This window comes from Lepisosteus platostomus, unplaced genomic scaffold (assembly GCF_059453375.1).
Source record: "Lepisosteus platostomus isolate fLepPlt1 unplaced genomic scaffold, fLepPlt1.hap1 Scaffold_120_H1, whole genome shotgun sequence".
NCBI lineage: Eukaryota > Metazoa > Chordata > Actinopteri > Semionotiformes > Lepisosteidae > Lepisosteus > Lepisosteus platostomus.
The window spans coordinates 111443-135158 of NW_028291501.1; the positions used below are offsets into that span (position 1 = coordinate 111443).

The window sequence follows — 23716 nt, forward strand, 5'->3', positions numbered from 1 at the left end:
AAACTTAGTATATCCACCTTTTCTTTCTTTTTTTTCGGCAGGCAGGCAGGCAGGCGTGTGTGCGCGCGCGTCCCCGTCCCTCCCTCCCTCCCGAGAGAGAGCTGCCCCTTGCCTCTGCCCGCAGGTGCTGGCGCTCGGCTTTGGCTTGCAGCCGGTTGGGCGCAGCTGCTGCCGGTGGGAGGGGCCTAAGCTAAGGAGGCCGGGCGGCTGGCGCCCCCTGCGGCTGCGGTCGTTGTCGGGCCGTTGACAGAAGATCAAAGAGCAGGGCCCCCGCCCGGGACTGGCAGGAAGGCAGGCGGGCAGGCAAGAGAGAGGGGGAGCAGAGTCCCGCGGCAGGCCTCTGGCTGCAGGGAGGCCGGCAGCTGCGCGGGTCCCGGGCTCCAGAGGAGTCGGCCTGCGCCACTGTGCGCCAGCGGAACGCCCGCGCGTCGGTCCGCGCCTTTGTGGGCATCGCTTCTCGGCCTTTTGGCTAAGATCAAGTGTAGTATCTGTTCTTATCAGTTTAATATCTGATACGTCCCCCATCGGGGGACCACATATTAAACGGATTTTTGGAACAGGGAGCTGGATCAGGAGCTTGCTCCGTCCTCTCCACGCATCGGCCCGGTATTGCAGCGCCTCCGGGAGCGGTGCACCACCTTCTCTCAGCGGTGAAAAGACAGACGTAGGTAGCTAGCGAGCGAGCGAGCGAGCGAAGTGGACTGGAGCTCCTTCTTCTCGGGTCTCGTCCCTCGTCCCCCATCTGTGTGTCTCTGTGTTCTGTCTCTCTCTCTCGCCCTCTCGGTTCCCGTGCTCCCTCTGTGCGCTTTCCCGCGTCTCGACTCTCTGGGCAAGCAGGCCGGCCCCCTTTTCGGCTCCCGTGCGTTTTCCCTCCAAAAAACTTAGGTTTTTCAGCCTTTTCCCAGGGAGGCAGGCGTGGCTTGCTTGCTTGCTTGCTTGCTTGCTTGCTTGCTTGCTTGCTTGCTTGCGTGCGTGTCCGTCCCCGTCCCTGCAGGCGGGCCCCTTTCGACAGCTGGGCGTTTTCCCTCCAAAAAACTTAGTATATCCACCTTTTCTTTCTTTTTTTTCGGCAGGCAGGCAGGCAGGCGTGTGTGCGCGCGCGTCCCCGTCCCTCCCTCCCTCCCGAGAGAGAGCTGCCCCTTGCCTCTGCCCGCAGGTGCTGGCGCTCGGCTTTGGCTTGCAGCCGGTTGGGCGCAGCTGCTGCCGGTGGGAGGGGCCTAAGCTAAGGAGGCCGGGCGGCTGGCGCCCCCTGCGGCTGCGGTCGTTGTCGGGCCGTTGACAGAAGATCAAAGAGCAGGGCCCCCGCCCGGGACTGGCAGGAAGGCAGGCGGGCAGGCAAGAGAGAGGGGGAGCAGAGTCCCGCGGCAGGCCTCTGGCTGCAGGGAGGCCGGCAGCTGCGCGGGTCCCGGGCTCCAGAGGAGTCGGCCTGCGCCACTGTGCGCCAGCGGAACGCCCGCGCGTCGGTCCGCGCCTTTGTGGGCATCGCTTCTCGGCCTTTTGGCCAAGATCAGAAGGCGCGTGGCGTGTCCGCGGCTGGAAGACTTACCGGAAGGAGACGAGAAGAGCGGCAGAGGAGAGGAGGCGGGATACCTTACGGCAGGATTTCTGAAGGAGGCACCACCGGACAGAACGAGGAGATCGGAGCAGGACTGCGGCGACCGGGTTAAGAGCCACCACTGGAATCGCCCTGGGTTGAGCCCAGGGGGTGAAGGTGGGGCTCCCAGATGGCATCGGTGGGTGAGTGGGCTTCGTTTTCAGCGGCCGTGCATCCTCTGTCCCGTGAGGGTCAGATGAGGTGCACGGTGCGCTTTGTGCTAAAGAACAAGGAAGACGCTGGTGAGTGGATGGTAAGGAGGAATTTTGAAAGGAAGATTTTGTTTGATGTACTGGGTATTAAGAAAATTAACATACTTGGAGTGCAAGATTTTCAAGTAAAGAACATTTACGATGTGACTTTGATTACGGATTATGAATGTCAAAGAGTATGGAATATGGCAAATGATTTGAAGGAGACCGACCCACTGGTTAAGTTTATTATTGAACCTTTATTCGCCCGGGAATTGAGACCTGTGACTGTCCATATGTTTAATCCACATGTGCCGGAGGCGGACATTGCCATTTTTCTAAAAAGATTTCTCGACATTCAAGGTGAGGGGAAAAAGGTACTTGATGAAGAAGGAATATGGAACTTTAAAAGAAGGTATATGGCCAGGTTCCGACCCAGCAAGACCTCACTGGGGGGCGTACTGCACCCTCCTGCCACTTTTTATATAGGGCCAAACAGGGGTTTCCTTGTTTACTCGGGGCAGCCGAAAACCTGTAGGAAATGTGGACAGGAGGGCCATCTAGTGGTAGACTGTGTCGAACAGCTTTGTAGACGTTGTGGCCAGGTCGGACACTCGGCAGTGTCCTGTCGAGAGGACATGGTGTGTAATCTGTGTGGTGGACGAGGTCACGTTTACAGGGCATGTCCAAAGAAGATTAAGACCTTTGCGTCCGTCGTTGCTGAGGGAGGAGAGGAGCAGGCTGGAGTATCGACGATAACAAAGAGGCGAGACGATGATGATACTCACCTGGACAATGGCCCTGGTCCTCAGGAGGCTGGAACCAGTAAAAAGCTGCAAGACATGGATTCGGAGCCTGAAGAGGCTATTCAGTTCCTCTTTGAAGAACTGCAGAATATCAGGACATCTGAAAAATCCAGGAGGGAGGAACCTACGGTTAGTGTTTGGGAGACACAGAAAAGAAAAAGGAAGAAGAAGAGGAAGGAGAGGTGCGGATCTGATGAAGAAAACCCTGAAGTGGCCGAGAAAAAGGTCAAAGAAATCGGGCTCACCGTGGAGGATGAGGCAGGTCGAGTGGGAGACTACGCCTCGGACCTCGATGATCGGTACCAGCAGGAGGAAGATCCAGGGTCGGGCGTAAACCAGGGTGATGAGGAAGACCAAGGCTCTGAGGAAGAAATGGCGGTGAACACGTCAGACGAGATGGAAGGGGGCTCCGCGGAAGAACAAAGTCCGGCTGAAGGAGAAGAAGAGGAGACGAGTGACCCCCCCCAGCCTCGTGGGGAAGAGGGGGGGACAGAGGTCTCCGCCGAATCTGTCGCATGTCCCCGGGACACGGTGCCTGGGGATGTGGCGATTGGTAGTAACATTAACTTGGGGCCAGAGAGGCCAGCAGTATCAGACACGGAGGAGTCGTTGCCCTGTAGTGGGGTAACTGTCTCAGGAGAAGATTCCACCCCGGGATATTCCCCCATTTCTATGGGAGGGGTAAGCCCAGGCGGGGGTTGCCTGAATATCTTGGAGCAGAACTTTGAAGGAGGGTCCCTCTGAATAAGAGAGGTGGTTTTTTTTTCCTCCCTCTGATGATGGAGTGTACTCTCTGTTCTATTAATGCGAGAGGACTGAAAGACAGAGTGAAGAGACTCAGTGTTTTTAAATTTTTGGCAGTGAGGACTTTTTCCTTCTGTTTCTTACAGGAGGTTCACTTAGGGTCAGAGAAGGATATTGCTCTCTTTAAAAGTGATTGGAGTGCTGGGGAATCCTGGTGGAGTGTAGGGGGTGTTCATTCCTCAGGTGTGGGGATCCTCTGCGGGACATCCGGGTTTTCCCCCAGCGAGGTGGTGTCTGTGGTTCCTGGGAGGTTGTTGGTAGTGGATGGCGTGTGGGAGTGTGTGCGAGTGCGGGTGATCGGGGTCTATGGGCCAGCTGATAGACGCCTTCAGGCAGCCTTCCTGAAGGACCTAGAGCCCCTCCTTTATACTAATAGAGTTGTGTTGATGGGTGGGGATTTTAACATCGACATTGGCGATATGAGTGGGACAGGTGTGAGTGGTTTGCGGAGGATAGTGCAACTCTTTAAATTGCAGGACTGTCTCGCAGGATCCGGCCAAACACCAAAGGTCTACACCTGGAGCAATGGGCGGGACACTTTTCGCAGGTTGGACTATATCTTTACTACCCTAAAAGGAACAATGCAGTCAAAACAGGTAATTCCAGTCTGGTTTTCTGATCACCTCCTGCTGTCTGCTACTGTGATCCCTGAAGGCTTTAGGCCTAAAACTCAGTACTGGAAGCTGAACATCCAGGTCCTGTCCGAGGCGGAATACTTAGCCCGGATAGTGGACCTGCTGAGCAGCTTCCAGAGAAAAAGGTGGAGGTTCCCATCGGCGGTCCTCTGGTGGGAGGCCTGTAAGAAGGCAATCGCCAGGGCCTCGGTGAGCTATTGCCGGGACAGGAGGTCTGTGGGCAGGGAGGCTCTAGTTGGTTTGCAAAAAGAGCTGGAAGCCTTGTACGCGGCCTTTAATGGGGGCGGGCCCTTTAACGCTGCAAGAGCCGCGGAGATCAGACTCGAGTTAAACGAGATCTGGTCTTCGCGAGCAAAAGATTTCTTGTTTAGGCTTAGGGGTGAAGTCATCGAGAAGGAGGAGAAGTGCTCGTCCCACCTCTTCAGTGCGGTCCGTGCACGCCAGGCAAGGACCTGCTTCGAGGCGCTACGCCGAGCTGATGGCTCGGTGACGAAGGATGGAGTGGAGATGGAGGAATGCGCCTCGGAGTTCTATAGGTCCTTGTTTGAGGAAAGACCAGTGGACACGGACCGGTGGGAGAGGTGGTTGACGGGACTAGAGGGGAGAACACATAGCGCCCTAGGTTTAGATGGGGATCTAACGGCCACTGAACTAAAGGAGGCAATGGCCGGATTGCGTAGGGGAACTGCCCCCGGGGTCGACGGCCTGCCCGTAGACTTTTATGTCGCCTTTTGGAACATTTTGCAACCAATGCTCATGGAGGTTTTCGGTGAGATACTACAGGTCGGGGAGATGGGGACATCAATGAGGGTGGGGGTGATGTCCCTAATCTTCAAAAAGGGCGATAAGACAGATCTGGAGAACTGGAGGCCGATTCAGTTGCTCTGTACAGATTATAAGATCCTGGCAAGAGTACTGAGTAGACGGCTGAGGAAGGTTATGCCAGATCTGGTCTGTAGAGATCAGACCTGTAGTGTGGAGGGCCGGAAAATAGAGTGGAATCTCCACCTTATCAGGGACACGGTAGCTTGGGTGGAAGAACGAGGACTAGAACTCATGCTGGTCAGCCTCGACCAGAGCAAGGCATTTGACAGGGTCCACCATGCCTTCCTCTGGGAGGTGCTGGCACGGCTGGGTGTGAGCCACGCTTTCATCAGGTGGGTTAAAATTCTGTACAATGGGGCAGTGTCTCGAGTCTGCATTAATGGGAGGTTGGGGGTAGGTGTGCCGGTCGGTCGAGGGGTGAGGCAGGGTTGCCCCCTGTCACCGCTCCTCTACGTCCTGTACTCCGAGCCCCTCCTCCATGCAATTCGTAAGGACCCCCTGATTGAGGGCGTGGTAGTCCCGGGCAGAGGAGGTGAGCAGGTAAAAATCGCGGCTTATGCCGACGATATCTCCCTGTTCCTCACTTCCGAAAGGAGTATGCACCAGGTACTTGAGCTGATGGAGGATCTCTCAGCCGGCACTGGGTCCTGTTTAAACAGGGCCAAGTGTGCCATCAAGTATTTTGGTAAATGGAAGGACAGGAGAGATGAGGTCGCGGGACTTCCCCTGGAGCTGGGCCCAATAAAGGTCTTGGGCATCCGTTTTCACTCGGGCGATCCCGCTAGATTGAATTGGGAAGAGAAGCTGCGGAAGGTAAAGCAGAGGTTGGGCATGTGGCAGGACAGGGCACTTTCCCACTCCGGGAAGGTCTTAGTAATCAAGGTGGACATCCTGCCTCTGCTTCTGCATTTGGCCAGGGTATTCCCTTTGCCCGCCTGCTTGAGGAGAGACCTGGTACGAGCTATCTTCCGGTTCATCTGGGGTGCGGGTTATGAGTACATCGCCCGGGTGCACATGTATAGACCAGTAGAGGAAGGGGGAAGAGCCGTTCCAGATTTGCCGGCCAAACTGGACACCATTTTTGTGTCCGGCCTGTGTAAGATTCTGGCTGAAGACCCTGACCACCTATGCGTCGGCTTTGTCAAGCTGTGGCTTGCTGCTACGATGAGGCACCTAGTGGTCTGGTCTAATAGGACACCTAAGGCCGAAAGGCTGCCCCGGCATTATGGGTTTGCAGTGGAATGGTTAAGAAAGCACCCAGTAGCCAAGGAGGGGCGGGCGTCCTTAGACCACAGGGCCTTATATCGGGCAGTAGTGGCAAAAACGGCTCCGGCCGTGGTAGGGGTCTCGGATGAGGGCTGGCGGCAAATACAGCCTGCTGGTCTTGACAACAGGCTTAAAGACCTCAATTGGCTGACCGTCTGGAATCGGTTGCCTGTTCGGGAGGTACTGCATAGGCACAGCCTGTCGAGACAGAACCAGTGTCCCCGTCCAAACTGCTTTGAGGTTGAGACAGTTGTACATGTGTTTTGGGAGTGCACTTTCACGCAAGCGGTGTGGAGTCAGTGTGAATGGTTGTTGGCACGAGTGTCTGAGGATTTCATTTTAACCAGGCGGGCGGTAGTGAGGGGAATCCCGAAACCGCGGAAGTGGAATCGTGGGTTCCTCTTATGGCTGGTGATTAGCCTGGTAAAATGGTATGTGTGGGTTTCACGGAGAGAATGGATAGACCATGGGAGAGGTGATTCGTGTGAAAGTTTGGTATGGAAGGTCCGGAGTGATATCACGAGGCGGGTAAAATGGGACATCGCACGGTGGGGTTTTGAGGCGGCAAAAGACCGTTGGAAAGGGTTAATCTCTTTAAGGTAACTCTGGGAGGGTATGGTTACATAAGGGGAAGTAAATATGTGTAAATTATTGTATTTTGTATTTTTCTAATAAAAAAAAAAAAAAAAAAAATCTGTTCTTATCAGTTTAATATCTGATACGTCCCCCATCGGGGGACCACATATTAAACGGATTTTTGGAACAGGGAGCTGGATCAGGAGCTTGCTCCGTCCTCTCCACGCATCGGCCCGGTATTGCAGCGCCTCCGGGAGCGGTGCACCACCTTCTCTCAGCGGTGAAAAGACAGACGTAGGTAGCTAGCGAGCGAGCGAGCGAGCGAAGTGGACTGGAGCTCCTTCTTCTCGGGTCTCGTCCCTCGTCCCCCATCTGTGTGTCTCTGTGTTCTGTCTCTCTCTCTCGCCCTCTCGGTTCCCGTGCTCCCTCTGTGCGCTTTCCCGCGTCTCGACTCTCTGGGCAAGCAGGCCGGCCCCCTTTTCGGCTCCCGTGCGTTTTCCCTCCAAAAAACTTAGGTTTTTCAGCCTTTTCCCAGGGAGGCAGGCGTGGCTTGCTTGCTTGCTTGCTTGCTTGCTTGCTTGCTTGCTTGCTTGCTTGCGTGCGTGTCCGTCCCCGTCCCTGCAGGCGGGCCCCTTTCGACAGCTGGGCGTTTTCCCTCCAAAAAACTTAGTATATCCACCTTTTCTTTCTTTTTTTTCGGCAGGCAGGCAGGCAGGCGTGTGTGCGCGCGCGTCCCCGTCCCTCCCTCCCTCCCGAGAGAGAGCTGCCCCTTGCCTCTGCCCGCAGGTGCTGGCGCTCGGCTTTGGCTTGCAGCCGGTTGGGCGCAGCTGCTGCCGGTGGGAGGGGCCTAAGCTAAGGAGGCCGGGCGGCTGGCGCCCCCTGCGGCTGCGGTCGTTGTCGGGCCGTTGACAGAAGATCAAAGAGCAGGGCCCCCGCCCGGGACTGGCAGGAAGGCAGGCGGGCAGGCAAGAGAGAGGGGGAGCAGAGTCCCGCGGCAGGCCTCTGGCTGCAGGGAGGCCGGCAGCTGCGCGGGTCCCGGGCTCCAGAGGAGTCGGCCTGCGCCACTGTGCGCCAGCGGAACGCCCGCGCGTCGGTCCGCGCCTTTGTGGGCATCGCTTCTCGGCCTTTTGGCTAAGATCAAGTGTAGTATCTGTTCTTATCAGTTTAATATCTGATACGTCCCCCATCGGGGGACCACATATTAAACGGATTTTTGGAACAGGGAGCTGGATCAGGAGCTTGCTCCGTCCTCTCCACGCATCGGCCCGGTATTGCAGCGCCTCCGGGAGCGGTGCACCACCTTCTCTCAGCGGTGAAAAGACAGACGTAGGTAGCTAGCGAGCGAGCGAGCGAGCGAAGTGGACTGGAGCTCCTTCTTCTCGGGTCTCGTCCCTCGTCCCCCATCTGTGTGTCTCTGTGTTCTGTCTCTCTCTCTCGCCCTCTCGGTTCCCGTGCTCCCTCTGTGCGCTTTCCCGCGTCTCGACTCTCTGGGCAAGCAGGCCGGCCCCCTTTTCGGCTCCCGTGCGTTTTCCCTCCAAAAAACTTAGGTTTTTCAGCCTTTTCCCAGGGAGGCAGGCGTGGCTTGCTTGCTTGCTTGCTTGCTTGCTTGCTTGCTTGCGTGCGTGTCCGTCCCCGTCCCTGCAGGCGGGCCCCTTTCGACAGCTGGGCGTTTTCCCTCCAAAAAACTTAGTATATCCACCTTTTCTTTCTTTTTTTTCGGCAGGCAGGCAGGCAGGCGTGTGTGCGCGCGCGTCCCCGTCCCTCCCTCCCTCCCGAGAGAGAGCTGCCCCTTGCCTCTGCCCGCAGGTGCTGGCGCTCGGCTTTGGCTTGCAGCCGGTTGGGCGCAGCTGCTGCCGGTGGGAGGGGCCTAAGCTAAGGAGGCCGGGCGGCTGGCGCCCCCTGCGGCTGCGGTCGTTGTCGGGCCGTTGACAGAAGATCAAAGAGCAGGGCCCCCGCCCGGGACTGGCAGGAAGGCAGGCGGGCAGGCAAGAGAGAGGGGGAGCAGAGTCCCGCGGCAGGCCTCTGGCTGCAGGGAGGCCGGCAGCTGCGCGGGTCCCGGGCTCCAGAGGAGTCGGCCTGCGCCACTGTGCGCCAGCGGAACGCCCGCGCGTCGGTCCGCGCCTTTGTGGGCATCGCTTCTCGGCCTTTTGGCTAAGATCAAGTGTAGTATCTGTTCTTATCAGTTTAATATCTGATACGTCCCCCATCGGGGGACCACATATTAAACGGATTTTTGGAACAGGGAGCTGGATCAGGAGCTTGCTCCGTCCTCTCCACGCATCGGCCCGGTATTGCAGCGCCTCCGGGAGCGGTGCACCACCTTCTCTCAGCGGTGAAAAGACAGACGTAGGTAGCTAGCGAGCGAGCGAGCGAGCGAAGTGGACTGGAGCTCCTTCTTCTCGGGTCTCGTCCCTCGTCCCCCATCTGTGTGTCTCTGTGTTCTGTCTCTCTCTCTCGCCCTCTCGGTTCCCGTGCTCCCTCTGTGCGCTTTCCCGCGTCTCGACTCTCTGGGCAAGCAGGCCGGCCCCCTTTTCGGCTCCCGTGCGTTTTCCCTCCAAAAAACTTAGGTTTTTCAGCCTTTTCCCAGGGAGGCAGGCGTGGCTTGCTTGCTTGCTTGCTTGCTTGCTTGCTTGCTTGCGTGCGTGTCCGTCCCCGTCCCTGCAGGCGGGCCCCTTTCGACAGCTGGGCGTTTTCCCTCCAAAAAACTTAGTATATCCACCTTTTCTTTCTTTTTTTTCGGCAGGCAGGCAGGCAGGCGTGTGTGCGCGCGCGTCCCCGTCCCTCCCTCCCTCCCGAGAGAGAGCTGCCCCTTGCCTCTGCCCGCAGGTGCTGGCGCTCGGCTTTGGCTTGCAGCCGGTTGGGCGCAGCTGCTGCCGGTGGGAGGGGCCTAAGCTAAGGAGGCCGGGCGGCTGGCGCCCCCTGCGGCTGCGGTCGTTGTCGGGCCGTTGACAGAAGATCAAAGAGCAGGGCCCCCGCCCGGGACTGGCAGGAAGGCAGGCGGGCAGGCAAGAGAGAGGGGGAGCAGAGTCCCGCGGCAGGCCTCTGGCTGCAGGGAGGCCGGCAGCTGCGCGGGTCCCGGGCTCCAGAGGAGTCGGCCTGCGCCACTGTGCGCCAGCGGAACGCCCGCGCGTCGGTCCGCGCCTTTGTGGGCATCGCTTCTCGGCCTTTTGGCTAAGATCAAGTGTAGTATCTGTTCTTATCAGTTTAATATCTGATACGTCCCCCATCGGGGGACCACATATTAAACGGATTTTTGGAACAGGGAGCTGGATCAGGAGCTTGCTCCGTCCTCTCCACGCATCGGCCCGGTATTGCAGCGCCTCCGGGAGCGGTGCACCACCTTCTCTCAGCGGTGAAAAGACAGACGTAGGTAGCTAGCGAGCGAGCGAGCGAGCGAAGTGGACTGGAGCTCCTTCTTCTCGGGTCTCGTCCCTCGTCCCCCATCTGTGTGTCTCTGTGTTCTGTCTCTCTCTCTCGCCCTCTCGGTTCCCGTGCTCCCTCTGTGCGCTTTCCCGCGTCTCGACTCTCTGGGCAAGCAGGCCGGCCCCCTTTTCGGCTCCCGTGCGTTTTCCCTCCAAAAAACTTAGGTTTTTCAGCCTTTTCCCAGGGAGGCAGGCGTGGCTTGCTTGCTTGCTTGCTTGCTTGCTTGCTTGCTTGCTTGCTTGCTTGCGTGCGTGTCCGTCCCCGTCCCTGCAGGCGGGCCCCTTTCGACAGCTGGGCGTTTTCCCTCCAAAAAACTTAGTATATCCACCTTTTCTTTCTTTTTTTTCGGCAGGCAGGCAGGCAGGCGTGTGTGCGCGCGCGTCCCCGTCCCTCCCTCCCTCCCGAGAGAGAGCTGCCCCTTGCCTCTGCCCGCAGGTGCTGGCGCTCGGCTTTGGCTTGCAGCCGGTTGGGCGCAGCTGCTGCCGGTGGGAGGGGCCTAAGCTAAGGAGGCCGGGCGGCTGGCGCCCCCTGCGGCTGCGGTCGTTGTCGGGCCGTTGACAGAAGATCAAAGAGCAGGGCCCCCGCCCGGGACTGGCAGGAAGGCAGGCGGGCAGGCAAGAGAGAGGGGGAGCAGAGTCCCGCGGCAGGCCTCTGGCTGCAGGGAGGCCGGCAGCTGCGCGGGTCCCGGGCTCCAGAGGAGTCGGCCTGCGCCACTGTGCGCCAGCGGAACGCCCGCGCGTCGGTCCGCGCCTTTGTGGGCATCGCTTCTCGGCCTTTTGGCTAAGATCAAGTGTAGTATCTGTTCTTATCAGTTTAATATCTGATACGTCCCCCATCGGGGGACCACATATTAAACGGATTTTTGGAACAGGGAGCTGGATCAGGAGCTTGCTCCGTCCTCTCCACGCATCGGCCCGGTATTGCAGCGCCTCCGGGAGCGGTGCACCACCTTCTCTCAGCGGTGAAAAGACAGACGTAGGTAGCTAGCGAGCGAGCGAGCGAGCGAAGTGGACTGGAGCTCCTTCTTCTCGGGTCTCGTCCCTCGTCCCCCATCTGTGTGTCTCTGTGTTCTGTCTCTCTCTCTCGCCCTCTCGGTTCCCGTGCTCCCTCTGTGCGCTTTCCCGCGTCTCGACTCTCTGGGCAAGCAGGCCGGCCCCCTTTTCGGCTCCCGTGCGTTTTCCCTCCAAAAAACTTAGGTTTTTCAGCCTTTTCCCAGGGAGGCAGGCGTGGCTTGCTTGCTTGCTTGCTTGCTTGCTTGCTTGCTTGCTTGCTTGCTTGCGTGCGTGTCCGTCCCCGTCCCTGCAGGCGGGCCCCTTTCGACAGCTGGGCGTTTTCCCTCCAAAAAACTTAGTATATCCACCTTTTCTTTCTTTTTTTTCGGCAGGCAGGCAGGCAGGCGTGTGTGCGCGCGCGTCCCCGTCCCTCCCTCCCTCCCGAGAGAGAGCTGCCCCTTGCCTCTGCCCGCAGGTGCTGGCGCTCGGCTTTGGCTTGCAGCCGGTTGGGCGCAGCTGCTGCCGGTGGGAGGGGCCTAAGCTAAGGAGGCCGGGCGGCTGGCGCCCCCTGCGGCTGCGGTCGTTGTCGGGCCGTTGACAGAAGATCAAAGAGCAGGGCCCCCGCCCGGGACTGGCAGGAAGGCAGGCGGGCAGGCAAGAGAGAGGGGGAGCAGAGTCCCGCGGCAGGCCTCTGGCTGCAGGGAGGCCGGCAGCTGCGCGGGTCCCGGGCTCCAGAGGAGTCGGCCTGCGCCACTGTGCGCCAGCGGAACGCCCGCGCGTCGGTCCGCGCCTTTGTGGGCATCGCTTCTCGGCCTTTTGGCTAAGATCAAGTGTAGTATCTGTTCTTATCAGTTTAATATCTGATACGTCCCCCATCGGGGGACCACATATTAAACGGATTTTTGGAACAGGGAGCTGGATCAGGAGCTTGCTCCGTCCTCTCCACGCATCGGCCCGGTATTGCAGCGCCTCCGGGAGCGGTGCACCACCTTCTCTCAGCGGTGAAAAGACAGACGTAGGTAGCTAGCGAGCGAGCGAGCGAGCGAAGTGGACTGGAGCTCCTTCTTCTCGGGTCTCGTCCCTCGTCCCCCATCTGTGTGTCTCTGTGTTCTGTCTCTCTCTCTCGCCCTCTCGGTTCCCGTGCTCCCTCTGTGCGCTTTCCCGCGTCTCGACTCTCTGGGCAAGCAGGCCGGCCCCCTTTTCGGCTCCCGTGCGTTTTCCCTCCAAAAAACTTAGGTTTTTCAGCCTTTTCCCAGGGAGGCAGGCGTGGCTTGCTTGCTTGCTTGCTTGCTTGCTTGCTTGCTTGCTTGCTTGCTTGCGTGCGTGTCCGTCCCCGTCCCTGCAGGCGGGCCCCTTTCGACAGCTGGGCGTTTTCCCTCCAAAAAACTTAGTATATCCACCTTTTCTTTCTTTTTTTTCGGCAGGCAGGCAGGCAGGCGTGTGTGCGCGCGCGTCCCCGTCCCTCCCTCCCTCCCGAGAGAGAGCTGCCCCTTGCCTCTGCCCGCAGGTGCTGGCGCTCGGCTTTGGCTTGCAGCCGGTTGGGCGCAGCTGCTGCCGGTGGGAGGGGCCTAAGCTAAGGAGGCCGGGCGGCTGGCGCCCCCTGCGGCTGCGGTCGTTGTCGGGCCGTTGACAGAAGATCAAAGAGCAGGGCCCCCGCCCGGGACTGGCAGGAAGGCAGGCGGGCAGGCAAGAGAGAGGGGGAGCAGAGTCCCGCGGCAGGCCTCTGGCTGCAGGGAGGCCGGCAGCTGCGCGGGTCCCGGGCTCCAGAGGAGTCGGCCTGCGCCACTGTGCGCCAGCGGAACGCCCGCGCGTCGGTCCGCGCCTTTGTGGGCATCGCTTCTCGGCCTTTTGGCTAAGATCAAGTGTAGTATCTGTTCTTATCAGTTTAATATCTGATACGTCCCCCATCGGGGGACCACATATTAAACGGATTTTTGGAACAGGGAGCTGGATCAGGAGCTTGCTCCGTCCTCTCCACGCATCGGCCCGGTATTGCAGCGCCTCCGGGAGCGGTGCACCACCTTCTCTCAGCGGTGAAAAGACAGACGTAGGTAGCTAGCGAGCGAGCGAGCGAGCGAAGTGGACTGGAGCTCCTTCTTCTCGGGTCTCGTCCCTCGTCCCCCATCTGTGTGTCTCTGTGTTCTGTCTCTCTCTCTCGCCCTCTCGGTTCCCGTGCTCCCTCTGTGCGCTTTCCCGCGTCTCGACTCTCTGGGCAAGCAGGCCGGCCCCCTTTTCGGCTCCCGTGCGTTTTCCCTCCAAAAAACTTAGGTTTTTCAGCCTTTTCCCAGGGAGGCAGGCGTGGCTTGCTTGCTTGCTTGCTTGCTTGCTTGCTTGCTTGCTTGCTTGCTTGCGTGCGTGTCCGTCCCCGTCCCTGCAGGCGGGCCCCTTTCGACAGCTGGGCGTTTTCCCTCCAAAAAACTTAGTATATCCACCTTTTCTTTCTTTTTTTTCGGCAGGCAGGCAGGCAGGCGTGTGTGCGCGCGCGTCCCCGTCCCTCCCTCCCTCCCGAGAGAGAGCTGCCCCTTGCCTCTGCCCGCAGGTGCTGGCGCTCGGCTTTGGCTTGCAGCCGGTTGGGCGCAGCTGCTGCCGGTGGGAGGGGCCTAAGCTAAGGAGGCCGGGCGGCTGGCGCCCCCTGCGGCTGCGGTCGTTGTCGGGCCGTTGACAGAAGATCAAAGAGCAGGGCCCCCGCCCGGGACTGGCAGGAAGGCAGGCGGGCAGGCAAGAGAGAGGGGGAGCAGAGTCCCGCGGCAGGCCTCTGGCTGCAGGGAGGCCGGCAGCTGCGCGGGTCCCGGGCTCCAGAGGAGTCGGCCTGCGCCACTGTGCGCCAGCGGAACGCCCGCGCGTCGGTCCGCGCCTTTGTGGGCATCGCTTCTCGGCCTTTTGGCTAAGATCAAGTGTAGTATCTGTTCTTATCAGTTTAATATCTGATACGTCCCCCATCGGGGGACCACATATTAAACGGATTTTTGGAACAGGGAGCTGGATCAGGAGCTTGCTCCGTCCTCTCCACGCATCGGCCCGGTATTGCAGCGCCTCCGGGAGCGGTGCACCACCTTCTCTCAGCGGTGAAAAGACAGACGTAGGTAGCTAGCGAGCGAGCGAGCGAGCGAAGTGGACTGGAGCTCCTTCTTCTCGGGTCTCGTCCCTCGTCCCCCATCTGTGTGTCTCTGTGTTCTGTCTCTCTCTCTCGCCCTCTCGGTTCCCGTGCTCCCTCTGTGCGCTTTCCCGCGTCTCGACTCTCTGGGCAAGCAGGCCGGCCCCCTTTTCGGCTCCCGTGCGTTTTCCCTCCAAAAAACTTAGGTTTTTCAGCCTTTTCCCAGGGAGGCAGGCGTGGCTTGCTTGCTTGCTTGCTTGCTTGCTTGCTTGCTTGCTTGCTTGCTTGCGTGCGTGTCCGTCCCCGTCCCTGCAGGCGGGCCCCTTTCGACAGCTGGGCGTTTTCCCTCCAAAAAACTTAGTATATCCACCTTTTCTTTCTTTTTTTTCGGCAGGCAGGCAGGCAGGCGTGTGTGCGCGCGCGTCCCCGTCCCTCCCTCCCTCCCGAGAGAGAGCTGCCCCTTGCCTCTGCCCGCAGGTGCTGGCGCTCGGCTTTGGCTTGCAGCCGGTTGGGCGCAGCTGCTGCCGGTGGGAGGGGCCTAAGCTAAGGAGGCCGGGCGGCTGGCGCCCCCTGCGGCTGCGGTCGTTGTCGGGCCGTTGACAGAAGATCAAAGAGCAGGGCCCCCGCCCGGGACTGGCAGGAAGGCAGGCGGGCAGGCAAGAGAGAGGGGGAGCAGAGTCCCGCGGCAGGCCTCTGGCTGCAGGGAGGCCGGCAGCTGCGCGGGTCCCGGGCTCCAGAGGAGTCGGCCTGCGCCACTGTGCGCCAGCGGAACGCCCGCGCGTCGGTCCGCGCCTTTGTGGGCATCGCTTCTCGGCCTTTTGGCTAAGATCAAGTGTAGTATCTGTTCTTATCAGTTTAATATCTGATACGTCCCCCATCGGGGGACCACATATTAAACGGATTTTTGGAACAGGGAGCTGGATCAGGAGCTTGCTCCGTCCTCTCCACGCATCGGCCCGGTATTGCAGCGCCTCCGGGAGCGGTGCACCACCTTCTCTCAGCGGTGAAAAGACAGACGTAGGTAGCTAGCGAGCGAGCGAGCGAGCGAAGTGGACTGGAGCTCCTTCTTCTCGGGTCTCGTCCCTCGTCCCCCATCTGTGTGTCTCTGTGTTCTGTCTCTCTCTCTCGCCCTCTCGGTTCCCGTGCTCCCTCTGTGCGCTTTCCCGCGTCTCGACTCTCTGGGCAAGCAGGCCGGCCCCCTTTTCGGCTCCCGTGCGTTTTCCCTCCAAAAAACTTAGGTTTTTCAGCCTTTTCCCAGGGAGGCAGGCGTGGCTTGCTTGCTTGCTTGCTTGCTTGCTTGCTTGCTTGCGTGCGTGTCCGTCCCCGTCCCTGCAGGCGGGCCCCTTTCGACAGCTGGGCGTTTTCCCTCCAAAAAACTTAGTATATCCACCTTTTCTTTCTTTTTTTTCGGCAGGCAGGCAGGCAGGCGTGTGTGCGCGCGCGTCCCCGTCCCTCCCTCCCTCCCGAGAGAGAGCTGCCCCTTGCCTCTGCCCGCAGGTGCTGGCGCTCGGCTTTGGCTTGCAGCCGGTTGGGCGCAGCTGCTGCCGGTGGGAGGGGCCTAAGCTAAGGAGGCCGGGCGGCTGGCGCCCCCTGCGGCTGCGGTCGTTGTCGGGCCGTTGACAGAAGATCAAAGAGCAGGGCCCCCGCCCGGGACTGGCAGGAAGGCAGGCGGGCAGGCAAGAGAGAGGGGGAGCAGAGTCCCGCGGCAGGCCTCTGGCTGCAGGGAGGCCGGCAGCTGCGCGGGTCCCGGGCTCCAGAGGAGTCGGCCTGCGCCACTGTGCGCCAGCGGAACGCCCGCGCGTCGGTCCGCGCCTTTGTGGGCATCGCTTCTCGGCCTTTTGGCTAAGATCAAGTGTAGTATCTGTTCTTATCAGTTTAATATCTGATACGTCCCCCATCGGGGGACCACATATTAAACGGATTTTTGGAACAGGGAGCTGGATCAGGAGCTTGCTCCGTCCTCTCCACGCATCGGCCCGGTATTGCAGCGCCTCCGGGAGCGGTGCACCACCTTCTCTCAGCGGTGAAAAGACAGACGTAGGTAGCTAGCGAGCGAGCGAGCGAGCGAAGTGGACTGGAGCTCCTTCTTCTCGGGTCTCGTCCCTCGTCCCCCATCTGTGTGTCTCTGTGTTCTGTCTCTCTCTCTCGCCCTCTCGGTTCCCGTGCTCCCTCTGTGCGCTTTCCCGCGTCTCGACTCTCTGGGCAAGCAGGCCGGCCCCCTTTTCGGCTCCCGTGCGTTTTCCCTCCAAAAAACTTAGGTTTTTCAGCCTTTTCCCAGGGAGGCAGGCGTGGCTTGCTTGCTTGCTTGCTTGCTTGCTTGCTTGCTTGCTTGCTTGCTTGCGTGCGTGTCCGTCCCCGTCCCTGCAGGCGGGCCCCTTTCGACAGCTGGGCGTTTTCCCTCCAAAAAACTTAGTATATCCACCTTTTCTTTCTTTTTTTTCGGCAGGCAGGCAGGCAGGCGTGTGTGCGCGCGCGTCCCCGTCCCTCCCTCCCTCCCGAGAGAGAGCTGCCCCTTGCCTCTGCCCGCAGGTGCTGGCGCTCGGCTTTGGCTTGCAGCCGGTTGGGCGCAGCTGCTGCCGGTGGGAGGGGCCTAAGCTAAGGAGGCCGGGCGGCTGGCGCCCCCTGCGGCTGCGGTCGTTGTCGGGCCGTTGACAGAAGATCAAAGAGCAGGGCCCCCGCCCGGGACTGGCAGGAAGGCAGGCGGGCAGGCAAGAGAGAGGGGGAGCAGAGTCCCGCGGCAGGCCTCTGGCTGCAGGGAGGCCGGCAGCTGCGCGGGTCCCGGGCTCCAGAGGAGTCGGCCTGCGCCACTGTGCGCCAGCGGAACGCCCGCGCGTCGGTCCGCGCCTTTGTGGGCATCGCTTCTCGGCCTTTTGGCTAAGATCAAGTGTAGTATCTGTTCTTATCAGTTTAATATCTGATACGTCCCCCATCGGGGGACCACATATTAAACGGATTTTTGGAACAGGGAGCTGGATCAGGAGCTTGCTCCGTCCTCTCCACGCATCGGCCCGGTATTGCAGCGCCTCCGGGAGCGGTGCACCACCTTCTCTCAGCGGTGAAAAGACAGACGTAGGTAGCTAGCGAGCGAGCGAGCGAGCGAAGTGGACTGGAGCTCCTTCTTCTCGGGTCTCGTCCCTCGTCCCCCATCTGTGTGTCTCTGTGTTCTGTCTCTCTCTCTCGCCCTCTCGGTTCCCGTGCTCCCTCTGTGCGCTTTCCCGCGTCTCGACTCTCTGGGCAAGCAGGCCGGCCCCCTTTTCGGCTCCCGTGCGTTTTCCCTCCAAAAAACTTAGGTTTTTCAGCCTTTTCCCAGGGAGGCAGGCGTGGCTTGCTTGCTTGCTTGCTTGCTTGCTTGCTTGCTTGCTTGCTTGCTTGCGTGCGTGTCCGTCCCCGTCCCTGCAGGCGGGCCCCTTTCGACAGCTGGGCGTTTTCCCTCCAAAAAACTTAGTATATCCACCTTTTCTTTCTTTTTTTTCGGCAGGCAGGCAGGCAGGCGTGTGTGCGCGCGCGTCCCCGTCCCTCCCTCCCTCCCGAGAGAGAGCTGCCCCTTGCCTCTGCCCGCAGGTGCTGGCGCTCGGCTTTGGCTTGCAGCCGGTTGGGCGCAGCTGCTGCCGGTGGGAGGGGCCTAAGCTAAGGAGGCCGGGCGGCTGGCGCCCCCTGCGGCTGCGGTCGTTGTCGGGCCGTTGACAGAAGATCAAAGAGCAGGGCCCCCGCCCGGGACTGGCAGGAAGGCAGGCGGGCAGGCAAGAGAGAGGGGGAGCAGAGTCCCGCGGCAGGCCTCTGGCTGCAGGGAGGCCGGCAGCTGCGCGGGTCCCGGGCTCCAGAGGAGTCGGCCTGCGCCACTGTGCGCCAGCGGAACGCCCGCGCGTCGGTCCGCGCCTTTGTGGGCATCGCTTCTCGGCCTTTTGGCTAAGATCAAGTGTAGTATCTGTTCTTATCAGTTTAATATCTGATACGTCCCCCATCGGGGGACCACATATTAAACGGATTTTTGGAACAGGGAGCTGGATCAGGAGCTTGCTCCGTCCTCTCCACGCATCGGCCCGGTATTGCAGCGCCTCCGGGAGCGGTGCACCACCTTCTCTCAGCGGTGAAAAGACAGACGTAGGTAGCTAGCGAGCGAGCGAGCGAGCGAAGTGGACTGGAGCTCCTTCTTCTCGGGTCTCGTCCCTCGTCCCCCATCTGTGTGTCTCTGTGTTCTGTCTCTCTCTCTCGCCCTCTCGGTTCCCGTGCTCCCTCTGTGCGCTTTCCCGCGTCTCGACTCTCTGGGCAAGCAGGCCGGCCCCCTTTTCGGCTCCCGTGCGTTTTCCCTCCAAAAAACTTAGGTTTTTCAGCCTTTTCCCAGGGAGGCAGGCGTGGCTTGCTTGCTTGCTTGCTTGCTTGCTTGCTTGCTTGCTTGCTTGCTTGCGTGCGTGTCCGTCCCCGTCCCTGCAGGCGGGCCCCTTTCGACAGCTGGGCGTTTTCCCTCCAAAAAACTTAGTATATCCACCTTTTCTTTCTTTTTTTTCGGCAGGCAGGCAGGCAGGCGTGTGTGCGCGCGCGTCCCCGTCCCTCCCTCCCTCCCGAGAGAGAGCTGCCCCTTGCCTCTGCCCGCAGGTGCTGGCGCTCGGCTTTGGCTTGCAGCCGGTTGGGCGCAGCTGCTGCCGGTGGGAGGGGCCTAAGCTAAGGAGGCCGGGCGGCTGGCGCCCCCTGCGGCTGCGGTCGTTGTCGGGCCGTTGACAGAAGATCAAAGAGCAGGGCCCCCGCCCGGGACTGGCAGGAAGGCAGGCGGGCAGGCAAGAGAGAGGGGGAGCAGAGTCCCGCGGCAGGCCTCTGGCTGCAGGGAGGCCGGCAGCTGCGCGGGTCCCGGGCTCCAGAGGAGTCGGCCTGCGCCACTGTGCGCCAGCGGAACGCCCGCGCGTCGGTCCGCGCCTTTGTGGGCATCGCTTCTCGGCCTTTTGGCTAAGATCAAGTGTAGTATCTGTTCTTATCAGTTTAATATCTGATACGTCCCCCATCGGGGGACCACATATTAAACGGATTTTTGGAACAGGGAGCTGGATCAGGAGCTTGCTCCGTCCTCTCCACGCATCGGCCCGGTATTGCAGCGCCTCCGGGAGCGGTGCACCACCTTCTCTCAGCGGTGAAAAGACAGACGTAGGTAGCTAGCGAGCGAGCGAGCGAGCGAAGTGGACTGGAGCTCCTTCTTCTCGGGTCTCGTCCCTCGTCCCCCATCTGTGTGTCTCTGTGTTCTGTCTCTCTCTCTCGCCCTCTCGGTTCCCGTGCTCCCTCTGTGCGCTTTCCCGCGTCTCGACTCTCTGGGCAAGCAGGCCGGCCCCCTTTTCGGCTCCCGTGCGTTTTCCCTCCAAAAAACTTAGGTTTTTCAGCCTTTTCCCAGGGAGGCAGGCGTGGCTTGCTTGCTTGCTTGCTTGCTTGCTTGCTTGCTTGCTTGCTTGCTTGCGTGCGTGTCCGTCCCCGTCCCTGCAGGCGGGCCCCTTTCGACAGCTGGGCGTTTTCCCTCCAAAAAACTTAGTATATCCACCTTTTCTTTCTTTTTTTTCGGCAGGCAGGCAGGCAGGCGTGTGTGCGCGCGCGTCCCCGTCCCTCCCTCCCTCCCGAGAGAGAGCTGCCCCTTGCCTCTGCCCGCAGGTGCTGGCGCTCGGCTTTGGCTTGCAGCCGGTTGGGCGCAGCTGCTGCCGGTGGGAGGGGCCTAAGCTAAGGAGGCCGGGCGGCTGGCGCCCCCTGCGGCTGCGGTCGTTGTCGGGCCGTTGACAGAAGATCAAAGAGCAGGGCCCCCGCCCGGGACTGGCAGGAAGGCAGGCGGGCAGGCAAGAGAGAGGGGGAGCAGAGTCCCGCGGCAGGCCTCTGGCTGCAGGGAGGCCGGCAGCTGCGCGGGTCCCGGGCTCCAGAGGAGTCGGCCTGCGCCACTGTGCGCCAGCGGAACGCCCGCGCGTCGGTCCGCGCCTTTGTGGGCATCGCTTCTCGGCCTTTTGGCTAAGATCAAGTGTAGTATCTGTTCTTATCAGTTTAATATCTGATACGTCCCCCATCGGGGGACCACATATTAAACGGATTTTTGGAACAGGGAGCTGGATCAGGAGCTTGCTCCGTCCTCTCCACGCATCGGCCCGGTATTGCAGCGCCTCCGGGAGCGGTGCACCACCTTCTCTCAGCGGTGAAAAGACAGACGTAGGTAGCTAGCGAGCGAGCGAGCGAGCGAAGTGGACTGGAGCTCCTTCTTCTCGGGTCTCGTCCCTCGTCCCCCATCTGTGTGTCTCTGTGTTCTGTCTCTCTCTCTCGCCCTCTCGGTTCCCGTGCTCCCTCTGTGCGCTTTCCCGCGTCTCGACTCTCTGGGCAAGCAGGCCGGCCCCCTTTTCGGCTCCCGTGCGTTTTCCCTCCAAAAAACTTAGGTTTTTCAGCCTTTTCCCAGGGAGGCAGGCGTGGCTTGCTTGCTTGCTTGCTTGCTTGCTTGCTTGCTTGCGTGCGTGTCCGTCCCCGTCCCTGCAGGCGGGCCCCTTTCGACAGCTGGGCGTTTTCCCTCCAAAAAACTTAGTATATCCACCTTTTCTTTCTTTTTTTTCGGCAGGCAGGCAGGCAGGCGTGTGTGCGCGCGCGTCCCCGTCCCTCCCTCCCTCCCGAGAGAGAGCTGCCCCTTGCCTCTGCCCGCAGGTGCTGGCGCTCGGCTTTGGCTTGCAGCCGGTTGGGCGCAGCTGCTGCCGGTGGGAGGGGCCTAAGCTAAGGAGGCCGGGCGGCTGGCGCCCCCTGCGGCTGCGGTCGTTGTCGGGCCGTTGACAGAAGATCAAAGAGCAGGGCCCCCGCCCGGGACTGGCAGGAAGGCAGGCGGGCAGGCAAGAGAGAGGGGGAGCAGAGTCCCGCGGCAGGCCTCTGGCTGCAGGGAGGCCGGCAGCTGCGCGGGTCCCGGGCTCCAGAGGAGTCGGCCTGCGCCACTGTGCGCCAGCGGAACGCCCGCGCGTCGGTCCGCGCCTTTGTGGGCATCGCTTCTCGGCCTTTTGGCTAAGATCAAGTGTAGTATCTGTTCTTATCAGTTTAATATCTGATACGTCCCCCATCGGGGGACCACATATTAAACGGATTTTTGGAACAGGGAGCTGGATCAGGAGCTTGCTCCGTCCTCTCCACGCATCGGCCCGGTATTGCAGCGCCTCCGGGAGCGGTGCACCACCTTCTCTCAGCGGTGAAAAGACAGACGTAGGTAGCTAGCGAGCGAGCGAGCGAGCGAAGTGGACTGGAGCTCCTTCTTCTCGGGTCTCGTCCCTCGTCCCCCATCTGTGTGTCTCTGTGTTCTGTCTCTCTCTCTCGCCCTCTCGGTTCCCGTGCTCCCTCTGTGCGCTTTCCCGCGTCTCGACTCTCTGGGCAAGCAGGCCGGCCCCCTTTTCGGCTCCCGTGCGTTTTCCCTCCAAAAAACTTAGGTTTTTCAGCCTTTTCCCAGGGAGGCAGGCGTGGCTTGCTTGCTTGCTTGCTTGCTTGCTTGCTTGCTTGCTTGCTTGCTTGCGTGCGTGTCCGTCCCCGTCCCTGCAGGCGGGCCCCTTTCGACAGCTGGGCGTTTTCCCTCCAAAAAACTTAGTATATCCACCTTTTCTTTCTTTTTTTTCGGCAGGCAGGCAGGCAGGCGTGTGTGCGCGCGCGTCCCCGTCCCTCCCTCCCTCCCGAGAGAGAGCTGCCCCTTGCCTCTGCCCGCAGGTGCTGGCGCTCGGCTTTGGCTTGCAGCCGGTTGGGCGCAGCTGCTGCCGGTGGGAGGGGCCTAAGCTAAGGAGGCCGGGCGGCTGGCGCCCCCTGCGGCTGCGGTCGTTGTCGGGCCGTTGACAGAAGATCAAAGAGCAGGGCCCCCGCCCGGGACTGGCAGGAAGGCAGGCGGGCAGGCAAGAGAGAGGGGGAGCAGAGTCCCGCGGCAGGCCTCTGGCTGCAGGGAGGCCGGCAGCTGCGCGGGTCCCGGGCTCCAGAGGAGTCGGCCTGCGCCACTGTGCGCCAGCGGAACGCCCGCGCGTCGGTCCGCGCCTTTGTGGGCATCGCTTCTCGGCCTTTTGGCTAAGATCAAGTGTAGTATCTGTTCTTATCAGTTTAATATCTGATACGTCCCCCATCGGGGGACCACATATTAAACGGATTTTTGGAACAGGGAGCTGGATCAGGAGCTTGCTCCGTCCTCTCCACGCATCGGCCCGGTATTGCAGCGCCTCCGGGAGCGGTGCACCACCTTCTCTCAGCGGTGAAAAGACAGACGTAGGTAGCTAGCGAGCGAGCGAGCGAGCGAAGTGGACTGGAGCTCCTTCTTCTCGGGTCTCGTCCCTCGTCCCCCATCTGTGTGTCTCTGTGTTCTGTCTCTCTCTCTCGCCCTCTCGGTTCCCGTGCTCCCTCTGTGCGCTTTCCCGCGTCTCGACTCTCTGGGCAAGCAGGCCGGCCCCCTTTTCGGCTCCCGTGCGTTTTCCCTCCAAAAAACTTAGGTTTTTCAGCCTTTTCCCAGGGAGGCAGGCGTGGCTTGCTTGCTTGCTTGCTTGCTTGCTTGCTTGCTTGCTTGCGTGCGTGTCCGTCCCCGTCCCTGCAGGCGGGCCCCTTTCGACAGCTGGGCGTTTTCCCTCCAAAAAACTTAGTATATCCACCTTTTCTTTCTTTTTTTTCGGCAGGCAGGCAGGCAGGCGTGTGTGCGCGCGCGTCCCCGTCCCTCCCTCCCTCCCGAGAGAGAGCTGCCCCTTGCCTCTGCCCGCAGGTGCTGGCGCTCGGCTTTGGCTTGCAGCCGGTTGGGCGCAGCTGCTGCCGGTGGGAGGGGCCTAAGCTAAGGAGGCCGGGCGGCTGGCGCCCCCTGCGGCTGCGGTCGTTGTCGGGCCGTTGACAGAAGATCAAAGAGCAGGGCCCCCGCCCGGGACTGGCAGGAAGGCAGGCGGGCAGGCAAGAGAGAGGGGGAGCAGAGTCCCGCGGCAGGCCTCTGGCTGCAGGGAGGCCGGCAGCTGCGCGGGTCCCGGGCTCCAGAGGAGTCGGCCTGCGCCACTGTGCGCCAGCGGAACGCCCGCGCGTCGGTCCGCGCCTTTGTGGGCATCGCTTCTCGGCCTTTTGGCTAAGATCAAGTGTAGTATCTGTTCTTATCAGTTTAATATCTGATACGTCCCCCATCGGGGGACCACATATTAAACGGATTTTTGGAACAGGGAGCTGGATCAGGAGCTTGCTCCGTCCTCTCCACGCATCGGCCCGGTATTGCAGCGCCTCCGGGAGCGGTGCACCACCTTCTCTCAGCGGTGAAAAGACAGACGTAGGTAGCTAGCGAGCGAGCGAGCGAGCGAAGTGGACTGGAGCTCCTTCTTCTCGGGTCTCGTCCCTCGTCCCCCATCTGTGTGTCTCTGTGTTCTGTCTCTCTCTCTCGCCCTCTCGGTTCCCGTGCTCCCTCTGTGCGCTTTCCCGCGTCTCGACTCTCTGGGCAAGCAGGCCGGCCCCCTTTTCGGCTCCCGTGCGTTTTCCCTCCAAAAAACTTAGGTTTTTCAGCCTTTTCCCAGGGAGGCAGGCGTGGCTTGCTTGCTTGCT

At 60.7% G+C, this 23716-nt stretch overlaps 18 non-coding genes across 18 annotated transcripts; all 18 read left to right on the forward strand.

Annotated features, from left to right (window-relative positions):
• The first annotated feature begins 449 nt into the window (after positions 1-449).
• Positions 450-640, forward strand: LOC148637459 (U2 spliceosomal RNA). Its single transcript, XR_015931421.1, has one exon. It is a non-coding gene; the product is annotated as a U2 spliceosomal RNA (small nuclear RNA).
• Positions 641-6771: 6131 nt separating this feature from the next.
• LOC148637460 (U2 spliceosomal RNA) lies at positions 6772-6967 on the forward strand. The gene has a single exon (XR_015931449.1). It is a non-coding gene; the product is annotated as a U2 spliceosomal RNA (small nuclear RNA).
• Positions 6968-7808: 841 nt separating this feature from the next.
• On the forward strand, positions 7809-7999 carry LOC148637461 (U2 spliceosomal RNA). The gene has a single exon (XR_015931423.1). It is a non-coding gene; the product is annotated as a U2 spliceosomal RNA (small nuclear RNA).
• Positions 8000-8828: 829 nt separating this feature from the next.
• On the forward strand, positions 8829-9019 carry LOC148637462 (U2 spliceosomal RNA). The gene has a single exon (XR_015931424.1). It is a non-coding gene; the product is annotated as a U2 spliceosomal RNA (small nuclear RNA).
• Positions 9020-9848: 829 nt separating this feature from the next.
• LOC148637463 (U2 spliceosomal RNA) lies at positions 9849-10039 on the forward strand. The gene has a single exon (XR_015931425.1). It is a non-coding gene; the product is annotated as a U2 spliceosomal RNA (small nuclear RNA).
• An 841-nt stretch (positions 10040-10880) lies between these two features.
• LOC148637464 (U2 spliceosomal RNA) lies at positions 10881-11071 on the forward strand. Its single transcript, XR_015931426.1, has one exon. It is a non-coding gene; the product is annotated as a U2 spliceosomal RNA (small nuclear RNA).
• Positions 11072-11912: 841 nt separating this feature from the next.
• Positions 11913-12103, forward strand: LOC148637465 (U2 spliceosomal RNA). Its single transcript, XR_015931427.1, has one exon. It is a non-coding gene; the product is annotated as a U2 spliceosomal RNA (small nuclear RNA).
• An 841-nt stretch (positions 12104-12944) lies between these two features.
• Positions 12945-13135, forward strand: LOC148637466 (U2 spliceosomal RNA). Its single transcript, XR_015931428.1, has one exon. It is a non-coding gene; the product is annotated as a U2 spliceosomal RNA (small nuclear RNA).
• Positions 13136-13976: 841 nt separating this feature from the next.
• LOC148637467 (U2 spliceosomal RNA) lies at positions 13977-14167 on the forward strand. The gene has a single exon (XR_015931429.1). It is a non-coding gene; the product is annotated as a U2 spliceosomal RNA (small nuclear RNA).
• An 841-nt stretch (positions 14168-15008) lies between these two features.
• LOC148637468 (U2 spliceosomal RNA) lies at positions 15009-15199 on the forward strand. The gene has a single exon (XR_015931430.1). It is a non-coding gene; the product is annotated as a U2 spliceosomal RNA (small nuclear RNA).
• Positions 15200-16028: 829 nt separating this feature from the next.
• LOC148637469 (U2 spliceosomal RNA) lies at positions 16029-16219 on the forward strand. The gene has a single exon (XR_015931431.1). It is a non-coding gene; the product is annotated as a U2 spliceosomal RNA (small nuclear RNA).
• Positions 16220-17060: 841 nt separating this feature from the next.
• LOC148637470 (U2 spliceosomal RNA) lies at positions 17061-17251 on the forward strand. Its single transcript, XR_015931432.1, has one exon. It is a non-coding gene; the product is annotated as a U2 spliceosomal RNA (small nuclear RNA).
• An 841-nt stretch (positions 17252-18092) lies between these two features.
• On the forward strand, positions 18093-18283 carry LOC148637471 (U2 spliceosomal RNA). Its single transcript, XR_015931434.1, has one exon. It is a non-coding gene; the product is annotated as a U2 spliceosomal RNA (small nuclear RNA).
• An 841-nt stretch (positions 18284-19124) lies between these two features.
• Positions 19125-19315, forward strand: LOC148637472 (U2 spliceosomal RNA). The gene has a single exon (XR_015931435.1). It is a non-coding gene; the product is annotated as a U2 spliceosomal RNA (small nuclear RNA).
• An 841-nt stretch (positions 19316-20156) lies between these two features.
• On the forward strand, positions 20157-20347 carry LOC148637473 (U2 spliceosomal RNA). The gene has a single exon (XR_015931436.1). It is a non-coding gene; the product is annotated as a U2 spliceosomal RNA (small nuclear RNA).
• Positions 20348-21176: 829 nt separating this feature from the next.
• On the forward strand, positions 21177-21367 carry LOC148637474 (U2 spliceosomal RNA). The gene has a single exon (XR_015931437.1). It is a non-coding gene; the product is annotated as a U2 spliceosomal RNA (small nuclear RNA).
• Positions 21368-22208: 841 nt separating this feature from the next.
• Positions 22209-22399, forward strand: LOC148637475 (U2 spliceosomal RNA). The gene has a single exon (XR_015931438.1). It is a non-coding gene; the product is annotated as a U2 spliceosomal RNA (small nuclear RNA).
• An 833-nt stretch (positions 22400-23232) lies between these two features.
• Positions 23233-23423, forward strand: LOC148637476 (U2 spliceosomal RNA). Its single transcript, XR_015931439.1, has one exon. It is a non-coding gene; the product is annotated as a U2 spliceosomal RNA (small nuclear RNA).
• Positions 23424-23716: the final 293 nt, after the last annotated feature.